Raw genomic sequence first — 12,003 nt, 5'->3', positions numbered from 1 at the left:
AAGTAGAGCTGACAAATTTATAACAAAGTGACCGAAAAATACATAAATTTGTTTTTGAGTTTCTCTGAAAACTTTTTTTCTTGATAAAATTAAATAATTAAAGTTAAGCTTTTCTGTATTAAAATGTATATTTTTTAAAGCAAAACAAATTCATATCTACTGTAAAAAAAAAAAATATTTTTAACAAAATAGTTTCAAAAAATGTGAAAACTTACTTGATTTTCATAAATCAATGTTTTTAATTATAATATTTAAACACCATTTTAAGGAAAAGAGTCTTCATTTAAATTTATTTTTAAAGAGCATTTTCTAGACGCCAGCATTGTTGATGTTGGCCATTTTGGGGGCCTAAACAACAAAGTTACATCACATTCAATCCCCTCTTTATATTACTAATAAAGATAGTAGTGAACTATTTGATGTCAAAATAGTCTAGAAATAGAAGGGTTTAAACCATATTTTTATTTAAAATATATCTTTCTATTGCCTATACTATATTTATGTATAATTTGACTCTAAGAGGGGTAAAAATATGTATTAAAGATTGATATATTATTATTAAATGAGTGACATATAAATTAATGCTGGCTTAAATTAAAAGGTCATTAAAAACCGTCACATGAAAATAAATGTATTCTACAATATTCCTAAATATATTGCAAAAGGGTTTTTTGTTTTAATATGATTTTATGATCATTGCTTTAGACGGTATTGTATTTCACTTCTACATAAATGTATTTCTTAAAATAACATTAAGTTGTATATGTTTAGTTGTTAGTACTATGATAAATAGTGGTCTCTTAGAATATAACCTAATACACGTTGAACCTTTTCGATGTCATATCTGAGAAATAAACCTGATAAGGATGAGGCCATTATTGTCTATCAAGCTTTTGCTATTTGCTTCTCTCAAAAAAATGATGGAGACTTCGACTATATTTTAGCGTTTCATGGTTCATTTAAGTCTATTATACAATATGTCTGTAAAATCAAAAATCAGGCAGATATACATTTGTTCTAGCTTTCGTGAGTAACCAAGCCCTGACAGCAGAAGCACTACTTACCAGTTAGATAGACCACACCCTTTCTGTCATTTAATTATCGCAGTTTGTCCTTTTTATAGTTTGAAACTTTATCAGGAACCGTTAGGTTTATTTTTATTTTTTCAATTATAATATATACTTTCTTGACTTTCCAAAAAGGAACATCTTTGAAACTGTCTCTAAATATGAAATGGGTCCTAATATTTCTCAGGCAAAACTTTCAAAAGTTTCTTATTACATAAATGATAAACAATAAATAGAATATGTTCACTCATCTTTTTGTTTTTGTCATTGTAGTAGGTCTATAATTTTTTTAAAAGTATTATATTTTGTATCATTATGTTATAACATTCGTTTAACTAATTAAAATGCTAAAAATACTTGTTTCAAAAGAAGTCATCGAGAAAAAATAAGCCCTTTTTTTAAAATACCTTTAACAACATGAGTTTAAATTTTTAGCAAGATATAATTTTATTCATATCTTATTCTCATAATAAATACATTAAATTGTTATTTTTAATAAAAATTAATATAAATATTTTTCTTTTATGCGAATTTTGGTAACCAAATTAGTAATAATCAATTTTGATGACGTGCAATGTTATATATTGGTAACAACTATTACATGCCATGGTTCTCACATTGAACAATAAAGAATCAAAGAAATAATAAAGTTAGGTAGGATCAGTGTTTATAATGTTCACCATGTTAGGTTGAAGATAAATAGTCGTTTTTAGCTTGTTATATCTTCGTCATGTTTTTAAATTGCAGTAACTGGAATTCGTGCCGGAAATGCAAATAGTAAGATCACACTTTTCAGTTAACTCTCTCATAAAATTGTGGACTATTTTCTACAATGTCTAACATAAGTTCATAGAAGCTCGGGCTGTATATGCTGACATTAATATCAATTGGACAGCCCACAAGCTCAGCAGTGACCTTCAAAGCAAGATACTGGTCGATACAAGTAGTATCCTTCCGATGAAGACATTATGGTATGGCAGTCCCTGAGGAAATCACTCTTGCAAACAAGATAGTAAAGGAGAACATTCGGTACAAAAGTTAGCCTCTTGTTGTCTGGCCTTGGTCTTTGTTTTGATAATAGATCTCCGCATCTTCATATCATGAATTTTTTGGCGATAACATTTCAGTTTTTATTCTGTATGGATTTTTTTAGAGTTTAAACGTTATGTTAAGCTATAATCTGCAGAGACTATGTTATGAAGAATTTATTTTCGTCATGTCATATGTACTTTATAATTTGTATGTATATTTGACATATATTTCAATTTATAAAATCGTTTGTTATAACTGAGCCATGTAGTAATTGCATTTAAATTTGAAGGTATAGGAATTTTAATAAAAGCATATGGTAATTCTTTATATTTATAAAAAAATATATAATATATATGTAAATATATTTTAGTATAAATACTTAAACATACAATTCTATATTCTTTAAAAATATGTTGGTACAAAAATTATGCGTAAATTTTCTTTTTCTCTTTTTTACACTTGGACAAATGGAGTATTTTTTGAATTTTATACCATTAAAGAAAATGGTTTCTCTGAGGTTTAATTGAATAAGAATCAAATGCCATCTCCAATATTTCGATAAATCTTTAATATGTTTTATAGTGGTATTTCGAGATGGCATTTCAAAAGATTACCAGACACTTTTTTTTATCGATTTTGGCACTTCATTTTTTTTTGAAGATTATGGATTTAGACGATACGAGTATTTATGCAGGTAATACTGGGCAGTACGAATAGATTATCACAAGTATACGTGAGCAATTTTTTGCTCATTTTGAGTTTCAATTACGCCAAACTTGAAAGATTACTTTAAAACATTTATTAAGCACTCAATTACAGATATTATTTATGAATTTGACTTCCATTGCTTCCAATGACGGCTTTGAAGCGGCCTCGGACGGTTGACCACTTTTGCAATGTTATCCCTTCTCATGAGCTTCAACTCCTTCTCACTGAGGACTTTTGGTCGGTGAAATTGCTATGGCGTGATATGCAGGTCTTGGACTCGACTTGCCACCAGATAGAGTAATCCAAAAGATTCAAATCAGGCCTCTCGGAAGCCCAGAAGTTATTTGGCCAAAACTCCTTGTTCTCTTCCATCCAGGCTTGTACAACATTGGCTGTGTGGGCGAGTGCCCCATCCTGCTAGAAGACGTAAGACACCTAGACCGACTTCTTAGTGATCTTGAGGATATAAGGGAGTACCTTGGGCTTTAAGATATCCAAGTAGTCCGGCATAGCGTATTACGTCTTTCAGCGGTATGGGGCACCCGCCAAGTCGTAGGAGGCCTTGCCCGACTACTTCAGAAGTATTTACAAATGTCTTCATAGCAAATAACCTGATTGTTTTGCTTTTTGAAGACGGGGTCGACAGATAATGTTTTTTTTCCTTTGAGAAAAAGATCAAAAGGTTGACATGATACTTAAGGTAGTTTAGGGGGCGTTTGGCCCACTCCAAACGGAGATTTTGTTGTTGTCGAGTCATTAATGGTATTTCTACGTACCTTTTGAACTTTCCACCGGCGGCCTTGATCTCCCTGGACATGGTGGAGGAGGCCACTGACTTTTTTTGTTGGCAAATTTGGCTATGATCGTTGTAAGCTTGGCTTCTAACACTTTCTTGGCCACTTCCGGGGTCAGTATGGCCGGCCTTCTACTACTGGGCTCGATTTTCAGGCTTTTCCCCTCTCTCATGAGCTTTCTAACCCTGTAGACGGTGTGACTCTCGATCCTAACAATCGTGACAATTTCAGGTGTGCTGTAGCAGGAGCATATCAAAGTAGCAATCTGATTTCTTTTTCCTTCCATTTTTATTTACAGAAATAATGGAGGCAATTGCAATAGCTCATTCGAAATCTTAAAAAGTCATCTGTCACTTGAAACATCGGAAATTTTCGAATTACAATCACTGTACATCGAAAAATTAATGTATATTAATGGTACATCCAATTTGCACGACCCTGTAGGTATTTAAGAGTGTGAGGAACATAGTTAGAGGGCATCGACAACTATTTTTGATACGTTGTACAAACTTTCTATTAGATCAACCACATTGACTCCTCCTTTACTCTGGTTATAAAATGTGTTTATTGTTTTATACATATAAATTTGGCAATTATATTACAATTATGAATTATACAAAGTCCTATGATATGGAATTAATATGTAAATTCACAATAAATTTATATTAACAAATTTGGTCATTTCAAGATTTTCTTAAGGTTATGTTAGTAATACCCCAACTTGTATTGTAATATTTCCGAAACTATCCTTCAATTTTATGTACGATAGAGATGATTTATTTCCAATTAATTCGGGGTATTATAGCATGGAAAAAATCCCCAGTCAAAATAAAATTGAGAGATACGACTCTTTCTTCTTATTTAAACTACACTATAATCAGTGTATATCACACAAATATCATTTTGTGAGCTTTTGCTAGGGAAACTGGAACTCTTTAATATTTAATCTATAAAATTTGTCATTCATGATATTTGTTATAACTTGATATCTCTTTTGTTAGGGGTATTCAACTATAAATTAAACCACTAACAATATAGTTATAATATTAAAAAAAATTATTAACTATTTATCAGAACAAATATTAAAAAACTAAACTGGGTAAAGCATACAAAATGATACGAAAATATTATATGTCTCATGAAAATTAGGAAATAGAAAAAATCACACAATTGTTTTTATTTATAATTTTAAAGTATAATCAAAATTATTATTTGACTAGATTAAAAAAAAAAGAATTTATAGTGAATATGTAAGCATATAATAATATAAATGGGGACTCATTTTGTTGCAAAATATGAAATTGATATGGTCCAATATTATCATCATTTAAATTACAATTTTGTTTAGTACTATTACTTTATGATCTTCTTAATATGAAAAAACACCAAATATAGATAGTTATTATTGATATGAATGATCGTATATACTTACATTTTCCTTAAACAATTAGAATAAATTACCTCAGAAATTGCAGAGTCGAAGGAATAGTTGGATACTTTTTGCATTGAGCTTAGAAATTCCATTTATTTCGGTCATTATCAATGAAGAAGCAAATAAAATTATTATATTTTGGATATTAGATTACTTGTAATGAAGTTAAACAATTCGATTTTTAACACTGATTCCAGTAGACGGAGGAAATTTACAGTCGGCGTGGTCCAACCTAATGCAATACCACTTACATTAAATACATATAATATTTATTCACAAATTATCTTCATTTAGAAAAGGGCTGTGCAATTTTTTTAGACTGCGACTCCCAAAATAACCTCGCCAGAGACCGGAATCCCACCAACGACACTGGAGCTAGTCGATAATAATACACACAGCACGTCTGTGCACCGAACCACAGGCCAGGACCCCCCTCACTGGACCAACATATCCAGTGAGATCAGAACTCGTTCACTTGAAGCCGCTGATTAGTGGCTGACTGCTTCTTAACAGTTGAACAAGTGAAAACACAAAGTCTCTCTAGGCAAAGCCACTCAGATCAGCTATGCAGCTTCTTTATATTATTACCTAGCCATTTATTCTTCTAAACATAATATTCGAATCATAAGAGTTGATAAAATTTTTATGATACAGCCAAACACATTTAAGAAAAAAACATAACATATATATTAGGAGACAATTCCCCAATGCTTCATTAACTCATCTCTACTTTTGAAAAGGTCATTAAAATTTATAGGCTCATTTTATCCCTACAGTGGAAGAGCAGCCAACAAATAAAAATTCCAAGAAGACATTAGTATTTTTGCCGGTTTGAGGCTCTCATGTGCCAGTACCTCAGCGCATATGACACATGGGGGGTGTTGTTGTTCGTTGATTATGAAACGTGGTAATCAATATTAGATAAATTCCTCTCGATATTTTCAATCATTCTTTTCAAGTACAAAAAATTATGGCTAAGTTTGTGTCTCTTTTACACTTCAATTATACGTTATTCATTACTTTTTGAAAAATTAGAGTAAAAATATTTTTTGCAATTCTCTTTGCAAATTTTTATTTCCGAATTCCTTTGAGGAAAATAAAAAATGTGCTTCTCCACTAGCCATTTTTTTAGATACATATAATGTTGGTATGTTATTTCAAATTTATAACCCTTATTATTATTTTTTATATTCATAAGAATACTACTAAGGTTACAAGAGGGAAGAAAGAAGAGTATTTTTTTTTTTTTTTTTGGGAGGGGGGTAATTTTCCAATTTATTAGACCATTTTCAATGTGATTTCCCTCTTACTCCTTTACCCGAGCAACACCGGGTAATCCTTTGCTAGTATATATATATATTATACAAAAAAAAAAAAAATTAATTAAATAAATAATTTTATTTCGATTGGAATACATTTTGCGATCCTTGGGGCATTTTTTGAAAAACTATGTTCCATATATACACTTTATGTGTATATATGGAACATATTTTCTGAATCAATGTATTTCAAAAAAGTAAAAATATGTAAAAAGTTTTATTCTTTATTGTTTTTTTAATGTTCCTTTAAATGGGTCAGATGGAGATCGCTGCATAAGTATAACCAAATCTTATATCATTACAACAACTTCATTTGACTTATAATTGTATTTAAAGTCCATATACATTCTAGAAGTGTCTGTAAATCGAATATACTCACATTGGGATCAGGATAATAATTTATCCGGCGAGGGATGTACACTAAGCAACGTCACTCCGTTAGAATCTTATATAATGGATCGTTTTGGGCCGTGGCCTTATATTACGACCTGTCAATTCAGATATAAGAGTACTAATTCAAAGAATAATTGTCGGTAAGTTGACAAACACTGGTTTGGGTAGCTTGAGACAAACATAAATATCAAAGAGGAAAAAAACAAAACAAAAATCATGTTTCCTTAGTTTTTGTCTTTAGAGAACAACATAAATTGAATAATTATTAATTGACACTATGATGGCCAGGCTTTAATGTTATAAATGCTCAAAACTATATTATTGAATGACAATTATTTATTAATTAACACAATTTTGTAATCATAAAATTAAAAAAAGTAACAAATTAAAATTATTGCAAAATATCATTGAATAAAAAATAAAATATTTTTTTTCCAATAATGATTTTTGATTTTTATTATCTTTGAAAATACATTACATTTTATTAAGACATTCGAGTTTTTATGGTACTTTTGAGATTGAAGTCATTTTGAGCATTTAATGCATGAAAAAAAAGTAACTATTGTTAAATTATATAACTGAACACTAATAGTCAACAGTAATGTCTACTGTTCTAACTTAACCTATTATTTGTGAAAATGGAGGAGAAAAATAGTCAACAAAAAACAACTATGATAATTACATCTAATGTACATTTTTCTATGGCTTTAATCAAGAGGTTAATTTTTTAATATTATTTTACACATTAAAAAATGTCAGATCCCAATATCACTTTTACTTAATGAGTAAGTAGTAAGTGAGTAATTGTCTTATTCTCACCTATACATTGGACTAAAAAGTATGTCAACTTTTCATTTTTTTTTTTTAATTATTTCTTCCCTGGTCAGTTTTATGTTCTAGTGCCGCAATTGTTTTTTTAAATTAGAAAAATTTGAAAAATAATTAGAAATTATGATATGTTAAACGGCATATTTTAAATATGTTTTTGGCAAATTGTTTGGATTTTAAGATATGTTGTGGCTCATAATTACTTGCATAATTATGTTGAAAGTTTTAAAATTAATACTTTTGTAAAATTAGACATTTAGTTTCTACGTTGGGATTCTATAAAAAAGTAGTGTTTAATGGAAAAGGAAATGTTTTTTTAATTATCTAGAGAGCATATTCCATAGAATGGATAGCATACCAGAAAACTGGATCCTAATGGCATACATTAACAAAATCATTAGTAATTTTGCCAAAAAAGTATTGCAAAATATACTAAAGCTTCAATTAGTGGTTCCCTTTTTTTGGGTCACAAATTAAGGGAAATAACGATTCAGCTCCATGAAAAGCTTGTTAAATACATGGTAAAAGAGATGTACATAAAAAATAATAGCCTTTTCAAATCTTTTTTGAAAGTGTATTAATAGTCTGAGTATGTATAAGTTAAGCTTATATGAGGTACAAAAGCCAACTAAATATGTCAAAATTTCTTTCACAAATTCCATTTTTATTATAAATTCATGGATGGAAATTTTGTGTGAAATATAGATGTAAAGGTATGGAGTTAAGTTTTTTCATTCATTTCTTTTTTGAGATATACTGAAAAAAAAAAACTTTTAAAAGACATACGTTTTTGAGATTTTTTTTTCATTAGCCATTTTCAAATTTTATATAAAAATATATTGATACTAACAGCCACTGTTACCTTCAAATAAAAATTATTATACAAGGATAAACTGTTATTGGAAATTGATTTATTACAATTAATGAGCTTTCTTTTAAAAAGGAAGGAATACAATTTACTTCGTTCAATACTGAACCAAAAAATATATAACTACATATTGATGTGTTGACATTCTAAGAATTCACCCATTACAAGCAAATTTTATATTAATTAGCCAGTTTAAGAAAATATGTATTTTGCAATTTGTACACCAAATTGACATATTATTTTGTGTTAATCTGTTGACATGAGTTTTTAACTAATTATTGAACATAAAAGATTTATTTGTGAGATCAATATACATTTCTGAATTATTACATTAGAACAAACATATTGTTACTATTTTTTAACCCTCCTTTATGGCATATGTATATAATTATAACGTAATTTTTTGAATGATTAAAAGTGTTAGGACAGTATTCGTTATTATGTGCCATACATAAGATGGCTCTGGCATAACTTAAGTAAGTCTCCTTTTATAACCTCATATTACCCTCACAAAATTCGAGAACTTGTTTCTAGTTCGTGATAATAAATTTCTAAACAAAATTGTTTGTAACATACACATTAAAAATGTCTTTAATTTACTTTTCAGAGCGATCAAAAGTTATATTGCACGCCCATTAACAATCATTAACATTAGATTAAACAACCGATACATATTTGAAAAAATAATCACTTTGTTTCAAGATTTAACGATTTATATTGTACAAATGATACAGTATATGCATAATTAATATATTTTACCTAAGGAAAGGGGTCTTGCGGGACATATGGGGGGTATGGGGGGTAAATCCACGCACAAATAGTGATATTGATAAATGAGTATATAAATTCTTAAATATGTTTATTTCATTTTATTTTTTCTATAAGTATAAAAAAAATAATTAAATTTTATATTATCTACAAACGAAGTTTCTTGATTTCCCAGTAACTTAAAAAAATATAGATTTCCTTGGATCACAATTAAAGATAATTTTCCTGTAAATAAAAACCCTCATCTGAACATAACTAATTTAGACAAAGCACATATTTGTCGTAATTAGAGTAGTTTGGTATACCAGTATCAAAACGATATCAGGTGTCTGACGTATTCAAAACGATACTACACTTAATTTATATTGTACTACGTATACAAAAATTATTTTCAGAAAATTTGTAATGATTCTAATTTCTGTCCAGTCACTCCAAAGAAGTAAACCTCATTATGGACCCCTACATTTAACACCCAAAGGTTTGTGAACTGCTGAATAAATTTTGGGGAATTATTGTAAGCTTTTTGGAATTACATATCCCACCCTATATAAACATATATACTACATAAAAACAATTCTTCAACATTTATTACGAATACGTAGTTAATTTTTTGATAAAATTTAGTAAACAACTCAACACACAAAAACAAGTAAATTTAATCTAGAACTATTTAAGAGATTTATAAGCTTTGCATTCAAAATGATGAGTTAAGACACGAATGAGTTCTACCTATATTTAAAAATTTTATTTTTTTTGAAAAATTTATTTTGCCCACAAAATGGCTTTTAGAATAAAATATATCACTTTCAGAAACTTTGAGTGTCATGATAAATTTTGGCTATTATAATTATAATTTACGGGTTATCCAGAGAGTTTATAATAATTATATGTTGTTAGAAAATTAACAATTTTTCGTCAAAGAATACAAATGTAAACCAACTTTGTTTTGATAAAAATATTTTTAGCTTTCTTTTGTATTGACAAGCCACATTTGTTCTAAATTACATCGATTAGATCAACTCCTTGTATTAGTAGGTATAAAAGCATTTATATATAGATTATGAGATCATATAATTGTATTAATTATAAGTAAATAAAAAAAAGCTTTAATATATATATAGAACTTCCCGAAAAAAAACAATAATTAGTGCAAGGGCTTTTGTTTGCAAAAAAAGAAAAAAATAGCAATACAAACACACAAAAATATATACCGTAATAAAAACAATAATTATTTGCAAAACGAACAATAAAAAAAACATGTTTTCCTCAAATCAAATATATTAATTTTCTGTAAATCTCAATTAATTAGTTTTGTATTCACCCTGACAACATTAAAAACAAAATTTGTTTTAGTACTTGTATACGATGAACTAGTATCGAAAATATTTGCATTTTTACAACAGTTAATCCTATTTTAACAGTGAATATTCTTTTCATAAAGCAGTTAGTGAACAGGGTTAAAAAGATAGCCCAACACACATATTTAATTACATGATAAACAGCTGAACAAAAATAATAATAAAGATAGGTGTTAATGTATCATCAACAAATGATAAATTTAGATAAATAAGTTAATTGTATTTGTTTTGAACAATTTTTGTAGCGTTTATACCGCAAATAACTATGTGTATTTTCCCTCAAATTCCAGTCTAAGCTTAATATTTACAGAAAAAAACTAGAAAACCTCTTTTGAGAATAGATTAAACTTTAATTTTAGAGGCATTCAGTCACATAGTTATGTAATTAAATACTTTTTTATATTCAAAAACTATCAAATGCCTTTAAAATATATAAATTTCACCTTTTTAAAACTTTTGATGCAGGTTTACAAAAACGTTTCTTAATTTTTAGATTTTCAAGATAAAATTTATTGCAAAACAGAATTGTTGGTATTTTAGGGCGCTAAAGTCTCACATGAAAGTCTAAACGCTGATGCAAGTGTATTTGTCTTTTGCATCTTGAATTTCATATGTTTTTAATTATCCAAAATGCTGTGTATTTATATCTTAACTCCATAGATTCTGAAATTCTCTTCCTAAGATAATTTGAAAAAAAAAAGAAATATCTTTCCTAAAAATAAATTTAACATTAAATTTAAATGGAAAATATAAGTAGGAAAAAATAAAACAATGTCAATGTATTTTTTCCCTGGACTCGCTCATATATAATCCGCTACTGCATCTAGCGTTCTCAAAATTTAGATGTTCATTGTTAAATCTTAAAGGCATATCCAAAGTCTATGTAAATTTTGTTCTATAAAACAAACTGTGTGAACTAACGTCATCATAGATATCAACCAGTGACCCCATTATCAATCAATCTTAAACTATTAAAATAAATAATCATAGTTACCCATAAATTAATAATAATGATTATTTATCTATTCTATGAAAGATATTTTAATTATCAATAATTAAAACAAAACCAATTTTAAGTCACAAATAAAGAAGTGATAAGATCTTACTTTAAAGTTTTTTAAGATTTTTGTTTTACAAACGTAGAGTATTTACATCCTGTTATGCTTATAAGATCTTTTACGACGTAGGTTTATAACTGCAAAGCCTTACAATTTTTGAGTATTCCATAAGGACTGCTTACATTATTTTTTTAAAGCAATATTAGAAAAAAAGTTTATATATTGGTTTTTGATTCAAATAAACTTTCTCGTTTGTAAAGTTCATGACAGTCATAAAATTGTAAATGTAGTGTTTCGAAAGGAAAATACATCTGATAATGTATCGTAAAAGATAAAAAACTGGTCAAATCCTTGGGTTTCAACTTCCTTGTCCAAAAT

The 12,003-nt window shown here is 28.2% G+C and overlaps 1 protein-coding gene across 5 annotated transcripts in view; it reads left to right on the top strand.

Annotated features, from left to right (window-relative positions):
• The window catches only part of LOC121125853 (probable G-protein coupled receptor AH9.1), a 339,881-nt gene that overhangs the window by 285,617 nt on the left and 42,261 nt on the right, over positions 1-12,003 (top strand). For 2 of the 5 annotated variants that reach the window (XM_071891551.1, XM_071891547.1), the window contains one exon: positions 6,612-6,885. The exons of the other annotated variants lie outside the window; for them this stretch is intronic. The gene's annotated coding sequence lies outside the window, so the exon portion shown is untranslated. The remainder of the gene's footprint in view (positions 1-6,611; positions 6,886-12,003) is intronic. 5 annotated transcript variants of the gene reach the window in all.

The sequence above is a fragment of the Lepeophtheirus salmonis genome, chromosome 1, assembly GCF_016086655.4.
Source record: "Lepeophtheirus salmonis chromosome 1, UVic_Lsal_1.4, whole genome shotgun sequence".
Classification (NCBI taxonomy): Eukaryota; Metazoa; Arthropoda; class Copepoda; order Siphonostomatoida; family Caligidae; genus Lepeophtheirus; species Lepeophtheirus salmonis.
This window is presented reverse-complemented; position numbering and strand designations above follow the sequence as displayed.